Here is a 15392-nt window from a genome sequence, read left to right on the forward strand (position 1 = left end):
ACTCAAGGTCCCCGTGCTGGCAAAATAGGTTTTGCAGCTGTTTGAGCTAAGATTTCCAAGTTATACACATAATGAAAACCTATACTTTGTTTCGGTCGAGTTCCCCATTCAAATGCATGTAACAGTGAGAAACGCACTGTCTTGGCGAAAGAAAGCGTTTTTGTACAACTTCATATAAATCGCTGTAACTTTTGATAGAAGACTCAGACAAACATGTTTATGGCTTTATCTTATAGAACTCAAGGTCCCCGTGCTGGGAAAACAGGTTTTGCAGCTGTTTGAGCTAAGATTTCCAAGTTATACACATAATGAAAACCTATACTTTGTTTCGGTCGAGTTCCCCATTCAAATGCATGTAACAGTGAGAAACGCACTGTCTTGGCGAAAGAAAGCGTTTTTGAACAACTTCATATAAATAGCTGTAACTTTTGATAGAAGACTCAGACAAACATGTTTATGGCTTTATCTTATAGAACTCAAGGTCCCCATGCTGGGCAAACAGGATTTGCAGCTGTTGGAGCTAAGATTTTCAAGTTATACACATAATGAAAACCTATACTTTGTTTCGGTCGAGTTCCCCATTCAAATGCATGTAACAGTGAGAAACGCACTGTCTTGGCGAAAGAAAGCGTTTTTGTACAACTTCATATAAATAGCTGTAACTTTTGATAGAAGACTCAGACAAACATGTTTATGGCTTTATCTTATAGAACTCAAGGTCCCCATGCTGGGCAAACAGGATTTGCAGCTGTTTGAGCTAAGATTTCCAAGTTATACACATAATGAAAACCTATACTTTGTTTCGGTCGAGTTCCCCATTCAAATGCATGTAACAGTGAGAAACGCACTGTCTTGGCGAAAGAAAGCGTTTTTGTACAACTTCATATAAATCGCTGTAACTTTTGATAGAAGACTCAGACAAACATGTTTATGGCTTTATCTTATAGAACTCAAGGTCCCCGTGCTGGGAAAACAGGTTTTGCAGCTGTTTGAGCTAAGATTTCCAAGTTATACACATAATGAAAACCTATACTTTGTTTCGGTCGAGTTCCCCATTCAAATGCATGTAACAGTGAGAAACGCACTGTCTTGGCGAAAGAAAGCGTTTTTGAACAACTTCATATAAATAGCTGTAACTTTTGATAGAAGACTCAGACAAACATGTTTATGGCTTTATCTTATAGAACTCAAGGTCCCCATGCTGGGCAAACAGGATTTGCAGCTGTTGGAGCTAAGATTTTCAAGTTATACACATAATGAAAACCTATACTTTGTTTCGGTCGAGTTCCCCATTCAAATGCATGTAACAGTGAGAAACGCACTGTCTTGGCGAAAGAAAGCGTTTTTGTACAACTTCATATAAATAGCTGTAACTTTTGATAGAAGACTCAGACAAACATGTTTATGGCTTTATCTTATAGAACTCAAGGTCCCCATGCTGGGCAAACAGGATTTGCAGCTGTTTGAGCTAAGATTTCCAAGTTATACACATAATGAAAACCTATACTTTGTTTCGGTCGAGTTCCCCATTCAAATGCATGTAACAGTGAGAAACGCACTGTCTTGGCGAAAGAAAGCGTTTTTGTACAACTTCATATAAATCGCTGTAACTTTTGATAGAAGACTCAGACAAACATGTTTATGGCTTTATCTTATAGAACTCAAGGTCCCCATGCTGGGAAAACAGGTTTTGCAGCTGTTTGAGCTAAGATTTCCAAGTTATACACATAATGAAAACCTATACTTTGTTTCGGTCGAGTTCCCCATTCAAATGCATGTAACAGTGAGAAACGCACTGTCTTGGCGAAAGAAAGCGTTTTTGAACAACTTCATATAAATAGCTGTAACTTTTGATAGAAGACTCAGACAAACATGTTTATGGCTTTATCTTATAGAACTCAAGGTCCCCATGCTGGGCAAACAGGATTTGCAGCTGTTGGAGCTAAGATTTTCAAGTTATACACATAATGAAAACCTATACTTTGTTTCGGTCGAGTTCCCCATTCAAATGCATGTAACAGTGAGAAACGCACTGTCTTGGCGAAAGAAAGCGTTTTTGTACAACTTCATATAAATCGCTGTAACTTTTGATAGAAGCCTCAGACAAACATGTTTATGGCTTTATCTTATAGAAGTCAAGGTCCCCGTGCTGGGAAAACAGGATTTGCAGCTGTTTGAGCTAAGATTTCCAAGTTATACACATAATGAAAACCTATACTTTGTTTCGGTCGAGTTCCCCATTCAAATGCATGTAACAGTGAGAAACGCACTGTCTTGGCGAAAGAAAGCGTTTTTGTACAACTTCATATAAATAGCTGTAACTTTTGATAGAAGACTCAGACAAACATGTTTATGGCTTTATCTTATAGAACTCAAGGTCCCCGTGCTGGCAAAATAGGTTTTGCAGCTGTTTGAGCTAAGATTTCCAAGTTATACACATAATGAAAACCTATACTTTGTTTCGGTCGAGTTCCCCATTCAAATGCATGTAACAGTGAGAAACGCACTGTCTTGGCGAAAGAAAGCGTTTTTGTACAACTTCATATAAATAGCTGTAACTTTTGATAGAAGACTCAGACAAACATGTTTATGGCTTTATCTTATAGAACTCAAGGTCCCCGTGCTGGCAAAATAGGTTTTGCAGCTGTTTGAGCTAAGATTTCCAAGTTATACACATAATGAAAACCTATACTTTGTTTCGGTCGAGTTCCCCATTCAAATGCATGTAACAGTGAGAAACGCACTGTCTTGGCGAAAGAAAGCGTTTTTGTACAACTTCATATAAATCGCTGTAACTTTTGATAGAAGACTCAGACAAACATGTTTATGGCTTTATCTTATAGAACTCAAGGTCCCCGTGCTGGGAAAACAGGATTTGCAGCTGTTTGAGCTAAGATTTCCAAGTTATACACATAATGAAAACCTGTACTTTGTTTCGGTCGAGTTCCCCATTCAAATGCATGTAACAGTGAGAAACGCACTGTCTTGGCGAAAGAAAGCGTTTTTGTACAACTTCATATAAATAGCTGTAACTTTTGATAGAAGACTCAGACAAACATGTTTATGGCTTTATCTTATAGAACTCAAGGTCCCCGTGCTGGGAAAACAGGATTTGCAGGTGTTTGAGCTAAGATTTCCAAGTTATACACATAATGAAAACCTATACTTTGTTTCGGTCGAGTTCCCCATTCAAATGCATGTAACAGTGAGAAACGCACTGTCTTGGCGAAAGAAAGCGTTTTTGTACAACTTCATATAAATCGCTGTAACTTTTGATAGAAGACTCAGACAAACATGTTTATGGCTTTATCTTATAGAACTCAAGGTCCCCGTGCTGGGAAAACAGGATTTGCAGCTGTTTGAGCTAAGATTTCCAAGTTATACACATAATGAAAACCTATACTTTGTTTCGGTCGAGTTCCCCATTCAAATGCATGTAACAGTGAGAAACGCACTGTCTTGGCGAAAGAAAGCGTTTTTGTACAACTTCATATAAATAGCTGTAACTTTTGATAGAAGACTCAGACAAACATGTTTATGGCTTTATCTTATAGAACTCAAGGTCCCCGTGCTGGCAAAATAGGTTTTGCAGCTGTTTGAGCTAAGATTTCCAAGTTATACACATAATGAAAACCTATACTTTGTTTCGGTTGAGTTCCCCATTCAAATGCATGTAACAGTGAGAAACGCACTGTCTTGGCGAAAGAAAGCGTTTTTGTACAACTTCATATAAATCGCTGTAACTTTTGATAGAAGACTCGGATACACATGTTTATGGCTTTATCTTATAGAACTCAAGGTCCCCATGCTGGGAAAACAGGTTTTGCAGCTGTTTGAGCTAAGATTTCCAAGTTATACACATAATGAAAACCTATACTTTGTTTCGGTCGAGTTCCCCATTCAAATGCATGTAACAGTGAGAAACGCACTGTCTTGGCGAAAGAAAGCGTTTTTGTACAACTTCATATAAATAGCTGTAACTTTTGATAGAAGACTCAGACAAACATGTTTATGGCTTTATCTTATAGAACTCAAGGTCCCCGTGCTGGGAAAACAGGTTTTGCAGCTGTTTGAGCTAAGATTTCCAAGTTATACACATAATGAAAACCTATACTTTGTTTCCGTCGAGTTCCCCATTCAAATGCATGTAACAGTGAGAAACGCACTGTCTTGGCGAAAGAAAGCGTTTTTGAACAACTTCATATATATAGCTGTAACTTTTGATAGAAGACTCAGACAAACATGTTTATGGCTTTATCTTATAGAACTCAAGGTCCCCGTGCTGGGAAAACAGGTTTTGCAGCTGTTTGAGCTAAGATTTCCAAGTTATACACATAATGAAAACCTATACTTTGTTTCGGTCGAGTTCCCCATTCAAATGCATGTAACAGTGAGAAACGCACTGTCTTGGCGAAAGAAAGCGTTTTTGAACAACTTCATATAAATAGCTGTAACTTTTGATAGAAGACTCAGACAAACATGTTTATGGCTTTATCTTATAGAACTCAAGGTCCCCGTGCTGGGAAAACAGGTTTTGCAGCTGTTTGAGCTAAGATTTCCAAGTTATACACATAATGAAAACCTATACTTTGTTTCGGTCGAGTTCCCCATTCAAATGCATGTAACAGTGAGAAACGCACTGTCTTGGCGAAAGAAAGCGTTTTTGAACAACTTCATATAAATAGCTGTAACTTTTGATAGAAGACTCAGACAAACATGTTTATGGCTTTATCTTATAGAACTCAAGGTCCCCGTGCTGGGAAAACAGGTTTTGCAGCTGTTTGAGCTAAGATTTCCAAGTTATACACATAATGAAAACCTATACTTTGTTTCGGTCGAGTTCCCCATTCAAATGCATGTAACAGTGAGAAACGCACTGTCTTGGCGAAAGAAAGCGTTTTTCTACAACTTCATATAAATCGCTGTAACTTTTGATAGAAGACTCAGACAAACATGTTTATGGCTTTATCTTATAGAACTCAAGGTCCCCGTGCTGGGAAAACAGGTTTTGCAGCTGTTTGAGCTAAGATTTCCAAGTTATACACATAATGAAAACCTATACTTTGTTTCCGTCGAGTTCCCCATTCAAATGCATGTAACAGTGAGAAACGCACTGTCTTGGCGAAAGAAAGCGTTTTTGAACAACTTCATATAAATAGCTGTAACTTTTGATAGAAGACTCAGACAAACATGTTTATGGCTTTATCTTATAGAACTCAAGGTCCCCGTGCTGGGAAAACAGGTTTTGCAGCTGTTTGAGCTAAGATTTCCAAGTTATACACATAATGAAAACCTATACTTTGTTTCGGTCGAGTTCCCCATTCAAATGCATGTAACAGTGAGAAACGCACTGTCTTGGCGAAAGAAAGCGTTTTTGAACAACTTCATATAAATAGCTGTAACTTTTGATAGAAGACTCAGACAAACATGTTTATGGCTTTATCTTATAGAACTCAAGGTCCCCGTGCTGGGAAAACAGGTTTTGCAGCTGTTTGAGCTAAGATTTCCAAGTTATACACATAATGAAAACCTATACTTTGTTTCGGTCGAGTTCCCCATTCAAATGCATGTAACAGTGAGAAACGCACTGTCTTGGCGAAAGAAAGCGTTTTTGAACAACTTCATATAAATAGCTGTAACTTTTGATAGAAGACTCAGACAAACATGTTTATGGCTTTATCTTATAGAACTCAAGGTCCCCGTGCTGGGAAAACAGGTTTTGCAGCTGTTTGAGCTAAGATTTCCAAGTTATACACATAATGAAAACCTATACTTTGTTTCGGTCGAGTTCCCCATTCAAATGCATGTAACAGTGAGAAACGCACTGTCTTGGCGAAAGAAAGCGTTTTTCTACAACTTCATATAAATCGCTGTAACTTTTGATAGAAGACTCAGACAAACATGTTTATGGCTTTATCTTATAGAACTCAAGGTCCCCGTGCTGGGAAAACAGGATTTGCAGCTGTTTGAGCTAAGATTTCCAAGTTATACACATAATGAAAACCTATACTTTGTTTCGGTCGAGTTCCCCATTCAAATGCATGTAACAGTGAGAAACGCACTGTCTTGGCGAAAGAAAGCGTTTTTCTACAACTTCATATAAATCGCTGTAACTTTTGATAGAAGACTCAGACAAACATGTTTATGGCTTTATCTTATAGAAGTCAAGGTCCCCGTGCTGGGAAAACAGGTTTTGCAGCTGTTTGAGCTAAGATTTTCAAGTTATACACATAATGAAAACCTATACTTTGTTTCGGTCGAGTTCCCCATTCAAATGCATGTAACAGTGAGAAACGCACTGTCTTGGCGAAAGAAAGCGTTTTTGTACAACTTCATATAAATAGCTGTAACTTTTGATAGAAGACTCGGATACACATGTTTATGGCTTTATCTTATAGAACTCAAGGTCCCCGTGCTGGGAAAACAGGTTTTGCAGCTGTTTGAGCTAAGATTTTCCAAGTTATACACATAATGAAAACCTATACTTTGTTTCGGTCGAGTTCCCCATTCAAATGCATGTAACAGTGAGAAACGCACTGTCTCGACCGAAACAAAGTATAGGTTTTCATTATGTGTATAACTTGGAAATCTTAGCTCAAACAGCTGCAAATCCTGTTTTCCAGCACGGGACCTTGAGTTCTATAAGATAAAGCCATAAACATGTTTGTCTGAGTCTTCTATCAAAAGTTACAGCTATTTATATGAAGTTGTACAAAAACGCTTTTAACGCTAAGTCCATTCTCCACTGTTACATGCATTTGAATGGGGAACTCGACCGAAACAAAGTATAGGTTTTCATTATGTGTATAACTTGGAAATCTTATTTCAAACAGCTGCAAAACCTGTTTTCCAGCACGGGGACCTTCACTATAAGATAGCCATAAACATGTTTGTCTCGTCTTCTATCAAAAGTTACAGCTATTTATATGGAGACCTAGAAAACGCTTTCTTCGCAAGACAGTGCGTTTCTCACTGTTACATGCATTTGAATGGGATCAAGAATTATAGGTTTTCATTATGTGTATAACTTGGAAATCTTTAGCTAAAACAGCTGCAAAACTTTTGATAGAAGACTCAGACAAACATGTTTATGGCTTTATCTTATAGAACTCAAGGTCCCCGTGCTGGGAAAACAGGTTTTGCAGCTGTTTGAGCTAAGATTTCCAAGTTATACACATAATGAAAACCTATACTTTGTTTCGGTCGAGTTCCCCATTCAAATGCATGTAACAGTGAGAAACACACTGTCTTGGCGAAAGAAAGCATTTCGTACAACTTCATATAAATAGCTGTAACTTTTGATAGAAGACTCAGACAAACATGTTTATGGCTTTATCTTATAGAACTCAAGGTCCCCGTGCTGGGAAAACAGGTTTTGCAGCTGTTTGAGCTAAGATTCCAAGTTATACACATAATGAAAAGCTATACTTTGTTTCGGTCGAGTTCCCCATTCAAATGCATGTAACAGTGAGAAACGCACTGTCTTGGCGAAAGAAAGCGTTTTTCTACAACTTCATATAAATCGCTGTAACTTTTGATAGAAGACTCAGACAAACATGTTTATGGCTTTATCTTATAGAACTCAAGGTCCCCGTGCTGGGAAAACAGGATTTGCAGCTGTTTGAGCTAAGATTTCCAAGTTATACACATAATGAAAACCTATACTTTGTTTCGGTCGAGTTCCCCCATTCAAATGCATGTAACAGTGAGAAACGCACTGTCTTGGCGAAAGAAAGCGTTTTTCTACAACTTCATATAAATCGCTGTAACTTTTGATAGAAGACTCAGACAAACATGTTTATGGCTTTATCTTATAGAAGTCAAGGTCCCCGTGCTGGGAAAACAGGTTTTGCAGCTGTTTGAGCTAAGATTTTCAAGTTATACACATAATGAAAACCTATACTTTGTTTCGGTCGAGTTCCCCATTCAAATGCATGTAACAGTGAGAAACGCACTGTCTCGACCGAAACAAAGTATAGGTTTTCATTATGTGTATAACTTGGAAATCTTAGCTCAAACAGCTGCAAATCCTGTTTTCCCAGCACGGGGACCTTGAGTTCTATAAGATAAAGCCATAAACATGTTTGTCTGAGTCTTCTATCAAAAGTTACAGCTATTTATATGAAGTTGTACAAAAACGCTTTCTTTCGCCAAGACAGTGCGTTTCTCACTGTTACATGCATTTGAATGGGGAACTCGACCGAAACAAAGTATAGGTTTTCATTATGTGTATAACTTGGAAATCTTAGCTCAAACAGCTGCAAAACCTGTTTTCCCAGCACGGGGACCTTGAGTTCTATAAGATAAAGCCATAAACATGTTTGTCTGAGTCTTCTATCAAAAGTTACAGCTATTTATATGAAGTTGTACAAAAACGCTTTCTTTCGCCAAGACAGTGCGTTTCTCACTGTTACATGCATTTGAATGGGGAACTCGACCGAAACAAAGTATAGGTTTTCATTATGTGTATAACTTGAAAATCTTAGCTCCAACAGCTGCAAACCCTGTTTTCCCAGCACGGGGACCTTGAGTTCTATAAGATAAAGCCATAAACATGTTTGTCTGAGTCTTCTATCAAAAGTTACAGCTATTTATATGAAGTTGTACAAAAACGCTTTCTTTCGCCAAGACAGTGCGTTTCTCACTGTTACATGCATTTGAATGGGGAACTCGACCGAAACAAAGTATAGGTTTTCATTATGTGTATAACTTGGAAATCTTAGCTCCAACAGCTGCAAAACCTGTTTTCCCAGCACGGGGACCTTGAGTTCTATAAGATAAAGCCATAAACATGTTTGTCTGAGTCTTCTATCAAAAGTTACAGCTATTTATATGAAGTTGTACAAAAACGCTTTCTTTCGCCAAGACAGTGCGTTTCTCACTGTTACATGCATTTGAATGGGGAACTCGACCGAAACAAAGTATAGGTTTTCATTATGTGTATAATTGAAAATCTTAGCTCCAACAGCTGCAAATCCTGTTTTCCCAGCACGGGGACCTTGAGTTCTATAAGATAAAGCCATAAACATGTTTGTCTGAGTCTTCTATCAAAAGTTACAGCTATTTATATGAAGATGTACAAAAACGCTTTCTTTCGCCAAGACAGTGCGTTTCTCACTGTTACATGCATTTGAATGGGGAACTCGACCGAAACAAAGTATAGGTTTTCATTATGTGTATAACTTGGAAATCTTAGCTCAAACAGCTGCAAAACCTGTTTTCCCAGCACGGGGACCTTGAGTTCTATAAGATAAAGCCATAAACATGTTTGTCTGAGTCTTCTATCAAAAGTTACAGCTATTTATATGAAGTTGTACAAAAACGCTTTCTTTCGCCAAGACAGTGCGTTTCTCACTGTTACATGCATTTGAATGGGGAACTCGACCGAAACAAAGTATAGGTTTTCATTATGTGTATAACTTGGAAATCTTAGCTCCAACAGCTGCAAACCCTGTTTTCCCAGCACGGGGACCTTGAGTTCTATAAGATAAAGCCATAAACATGTTTGTCTGAGTCTTCTATCAAAAGTTACAGCTATTTATATGAAGTTGTACAAAAACGCTTTCTTTCGCCAAGACAGTGCGTTTCTCACTGTTACATGCATTTGAATGGGGAACTCGACCGAAACAAAGTATAGGTTTTCATTATGTGTATAACTTGGAAATCTTAGCTCAAACAGCTGCAAAACCTGTTTTCCCAGCACGGGGACCTTGAGTTCTATAAGATAAAGCCATAAACATGTTTGTCTGAGTCTTCTATCAAAAGTTACAGCTATTTATATGAAGTTGTACAAAAACGCTTTCTTTCGCCAAGACAGTGCGTTTCTCACTGTTACATGCATTTGAATGGGGAACTCGACCGAAACAAAGTATAGGTTTTCATTATGTGTATAACTTGGAAATCTTAGCTCCAACAGCTGCAAATCCTGTTTTCCCAGCACGGGGACCTTGAGTTCTATAAGATAAAGCCATAAACATGTTTGTCTGAGTCTTCTATCAAAAGTTACAGCTATTTATATGAAGTTGTACAAAAACGCTTTCTTTCGCCAAGACAGTGCGTTTCTCACTGTTACATGCATTTGAATGGGGAACTCGACCGAAACAAAGTATAGGTTTTCATTATGTGTATAACTTGGAAATCTTAGCTCAAACAGCTGCAAAACCTGTTTTCCCAGCACGGGGACCTTGAGTTCTATAAGATAAAGCCATAAACATGTTTGTCTGAGTCTTCTATCAAAAGTTACAGCTATTTATATGAAGTTGTACAAAAACGCTTTCTTTCGCCAAGACAGTGCGTTTCTCACTGTTACATGCATTTGAATGGGGAACTCGACCGAAACAAAGTATAGGTTTTCATTATGTGTATAACTGAAAATCTTAGCTCCAACAGCTGCAAATCCTGTTTTCCCAGCACGGGGACCTTGAGTTCTATAAGATAAAGCCATAAACATGTTTGTCTGAGTCTTCTATCAAAAGTTACAGCTATTTATATGAAGTTGTACAAAAACGCTTTCTTTCGCCAAGACAGTGCGTTTCTCACTGTTACATGCATTTGAATGGGGAACTCGACCGAAACAAAGTATAGGTTTTCATTATGTGTATAACTTGGAAATCTTAGCTCAAACAGCTGCAAAACCTGTTTTCCCAGCACGGGGACCTTGAGTTCTATAAGATAAAGCCATAAACATGTTTGTCTGAGTCTTCTATCAAAAGTTACAGCTATTTATATGAAGTTGTACAAAAACGCTTTCTTTCGCCAAGACAGTGCGTTTCTCACTGTTACATGCATTTGAATGGGGAACTCGACCGAAACAAAGTATAGGTTTTCATTATGTGTATAACTTGAAAATCTTAGCTCAAACAGCTGCAAAACCTGTTTTCCCAGCACGGGGACCTTGAGTTCTATAAGATAAAGCCATAAACATGTTTGTCTGAGTCTTCTATCAAAAGTTACAGCTATTTATATGAAGTTGTACAAAAACGCTTTCTTTCGCCAAGACAGTGCGTTTCTCACTGTTACATGCATTTGAATGGGGAACTCGACCGAAACAAAGTATAGGTTTTCATTATGTGTATAACTTGGAAATCTTAGCTCAAACAGCTGCAAAACCTGTTTTCCCAGCACGGGGACCTTGAGTTCTATAAGATAAAGCCATAAACATGTTTGTCTGAGTCTTCTATCAAAAGTTACAGCTATTTATATGAAGTTGTACAAAAACGCTTTCTTTCGCCAAGACAGTGCGTTTCTCACTGTTACATGCATTTGAATGGGGAACTCGACCGAAACAAAGTATAGGTTTTCATTATGTGTATAACTTGGAAATCTTAGCTCAAACAGCTGCAAAACCTGTTTTCCCAGCACGGGGACCTTGAGTTCTATAAGATAAGGCCATAAACATGTTTGTCTGAGTCTTCTATCAAAAGTTACAGCTATTTATATGAAGTTGTACAAAAACGCTTTCTTTCGCCAAGACAGTGCGTTTCTCACTGTTACATGTATTTGAATGGGGAACTCGACCGAAACAAAGTATAGGTTTTCATTATGTGTATAACTTGGAAATCTTAGCTCAAACAGCTGCAAAACCTGTTTTCCCAGCACGGGGACCTTGAGTTCTATAAGATAAAGCCATAAACATGTTTGTCTGAGTCTTCTATCAAAAGTTACAGCTATTTATATGAAGTTGTACAAAAACGCTTTCTTTCGCCAAGACAGTGCGTTTCTCACTGTTACATGCATTTGAATGGGGAACTCGACCGAAACAAAGTATAGGTTTTCATTATGTGTATAACTTAAAAACCTTAGCTCCAACAGCTGCAAACCCTGTTTTTCCAGCACGGGGACCTTGAGTTCTATAAGATAAAGCCATAAACATGTTTGTCTGAGTCTTCTATCAAAAGTTACAGCTATTTATATGAAGTTGTACAAAAACGCTTTCTTTCGCCAAGACAGTGCGTTTCTCACTGTTACATGCATTTGAATGGGGAACTCGACCGAAACAAAGTATAGGTTTTCATTATGTGTATAACTTGGAAATCTTAGCTCAAACAGCTGCAAAACCTGTTTTCCCAGCACGGGGACCTTGAGTTCTATAAGATAAAGCCATAAACATGTTTGTCTGAGTCTTCTATCAAAAGTTACAGCTATTTATATGAAGTTGTACAAAAACGCTTTCTTTCGCCAAGACAGTGCGTTTCTCACTGTTACATGCATTTGAATGGGGAACTCGACCGAAACAAAGTATAGGTTTTCATTATGTGTATAACTTGGAAATCTTAGCTCCAACAGCTGCAAACCCTGTTTTCCCAGCACGGGGACCTTTAGTTCTATAAGATAAAGCCATAAACATGTTTGTCTGAGTCTTCTATCAAAAGTTACAGCTATTTATATGAAGTTGTACAAAAACGCTTTCTTTCGCCAAGACAGTGCGTTTCTCACTGTTACATGCATTTGAATGGGGAACTCGACCGAAACAAAGTATAGGTTTTCATTATGTGTATAACTTGAAAATCTTAGCTCCAACAGCTGCAAACCCTGTTTTCCCAGCACGGGGACCTTTAGTTCTATAAGATAAAGCCATAAACATGTTTGTCTGAGTCTTCTATCAAAAGTTACAGCTATTTATATGAAGTTGTACAAAAACGCTTTCTTTCGCCAAGACAGTGCGTTTCTCACTGTTACATGCATTTGAATGGGGAACTCGACCGAAACAAAATATAGGTTTTCATTATGTGTATAACTTGGAAATCTTAGCTCCAACAGCTGCAAATCCTATTTTCCCAGCACGGGGACCTTGAGTTCTATAAGATAAAGCCATAAACATGTTTGTCTGAGTCTTCTATCAAAAGTTACAGCTATTTATATGAAGTTGTACAAAAACGCTTTCTTTCGCCAAGACAGTGCGTTTCTCACTGTTACATGCATTTGAATGGGGAACTCGACCGAAACAAAGTATAGGTTTTCATTATGTGTATAACTTGAAAATCTTAGCTCCAACAGCTGCAAATCCTGTTTTCCCAGCACGGGGACCTTGAGTTCTATAAGATAAAGCCATAAACATGTTTGTCTGAGTCTTCTATCAAAAGTTACAGCTATTTATATGAAGTTGTACAAAAACGCTTTCTTTCGCCAAGACAGTGCGTTTCTCACTGTTACATGCATTTGAATGGGGAACTCGACCGAAACAAAGTATAGGTTTTCATTATGTGTATAACTTGGAAATCTTAGCTCCAACAGCTGCAAATCCTGTTTTCCCAGCACGGGGACCTTGAGTTCTATAAGATAAAGCCATAAACATGTTTGTCTGAGTCTTCTATCAAAAGTTACAGCTATTTATATGAAGTTGTACAAAAACGCTTTCTTTCGCCAAGACAGTGCGTTTCTCACTGTTACATGCATTTGAATGGGGAACTCGACCGAAACAAAGTATAGGTTTTCATTATGTGTATAACTTGAAAATCTTAGCTCCAACAGCTGCAAATCCTGTTTTCCCAGCACGGGGACCTTAAGTTCTATAAGATAAAGCCATAAACATGTTTGTCTGAGTCTTCTATCAAAAGTTACAGCTATTTATATGAAGTTGTACAAAAACGCTTTCTTTCGCCAAGACAGTGCGTTTCTCACTGTTACATGCATTTGAATGGGGAACTCGACCGAAACAAAGTATAGGTTTTCATTATGTGTATAACTTGGAAATCTTAGCTCCAACAGCTGCAAATCCTGTTTTCCCAGCACGGGGACCTTGAGTTCTATAAGATAAAGCCATAAACATGTTTGTCTGAGTCTTCTATCAAAAGTTACAGCTATTTATATGAAGTTGTAGAAAAACGCTTTCTTTCGCCAAGACAGTGCGTTTCTCACTGTTACATGCATTTGAATGGGGAACTCGACCGAAACAAAGTATAGGTTTTCATTATGTGTATAACTTGGAAATCTTAGCTCAAACAGCTGCAAAACCTGTTTTCCCAGCACGGGGACCTTGAGTTCTATAAGATAAAGCCATAAACATGTTTGTCTGAGTCTTCTATCAAAAGTTACAGCTATTTATATGAAGTTGTACAAAAACGCTTTCTTTCGCCAAGACAGTGCGTTTCTCACTGTTACATGCATTTGAATGGGGAACTCGACCGAAACAAAGTATAGGTTTTCATTATGTGTATAACTTGAAAATCTTAGCTCCAACAGCTGCAAATCCTGTTTTCCCAGCACGGGGACCTTGAGTTCTATAAGATAAAGCCATAAACATGTTTGTCTGAGTCTTCTATCAAAAGTTACAGCTATTTATATGAAGTTGTACAAAAACGCTTTCTTTCGCCAAGACAGTGCGTTTCTCACTGTTACATGCATTTGAATGGGGAACTCGACCGAAACAAAGTATAGGTTTTCATTATGTGTATAACTTGAAAATCTTAGCTCCAACAGCTGCAAACCCTGTTTTCCCAGCACGGGGACCTTGAGTTCTATAAGATAAAGCCATAAACATGTTTGTCTGAGTCTTCTATCAAAAGTTACAGCTATTTATATGAAGTTGTACAAAAACGCTTTCTTTCGCCAAGACAGTGCGTTTCTCACTGTTACATGCATTTGAATGGGGAACTCGACCGAAACAAAATATAGGTTTTCATTATGTGTATAACTTGGAAATCTTAGCTCAAACAGCTGCAAAACCTGTTTTCCCAGCACGAGGACCTTGAGTTCTATAAGATAAAGCCATAAACATGTTTGTCTGAGTCTTCTATCAAAAGTTACAGCTATTTATATGAAGTTGTACAAAAACGCTTTCTTTCGCCAAGACAGTGCGTTTCTCACTGTTACATGCATTTGAATGGGGAACTCGACCGAAACAAAGTATAGGTTTTCATTATGTGTATAACTTGAAAATCTTAGCTCAAACAGCTGCAAAACCTGTTTTCCCAGCACGGGGACCTTGAGTTCTATAAGATAAAGCCATAAACATGTTTGTCTGAGTCTTCTATCAAAAGTTACAGCTATTTATATGAAGTTGTACAAAAACGCTTTCTTTCGCCAAGACAGTGCGTTTCTCACTGTTACATGCATTTGAATGGGGAACTCGACCGAAACAAAGTATAGGTTTTCATTATGTGTATAACTTGGAAATCTTAGCTCCAACAGCTGCAAATCCTGTTTTCCCAGCACGGGGACCTTGAGTTCTATAAGATAAAGCCATAAACATGTTTGTCTGAGTCTTCTATCAAAAGTTACAGCTATTTATATGAAGTTGTAGAAAAACGCTTTCTTTCGCCAAGACAGTGCGTTTCTCACTGTTACATGCATTTGAATGGGGAACTCGACCGAAACAAAGTATAGGTTTTCATTATGTGTATAACTTGAAAATCTTAGCTCCAACAGCTGCAAATCCTGTTTTCCCAGCACGG

This window comes from Aulonocara stuartgranti, assembly GCF_965226115.1.
Source record: "Aulonocara stuartgranti genome assembly, chromosome: 23".
Classification (NCBI taxonomy): Eukaryota; Metazoa; Chordata; class Actinopteri; order Cichliformes; family Cichlidae; genus Aulonocara; species Aulonocara stuartgranti.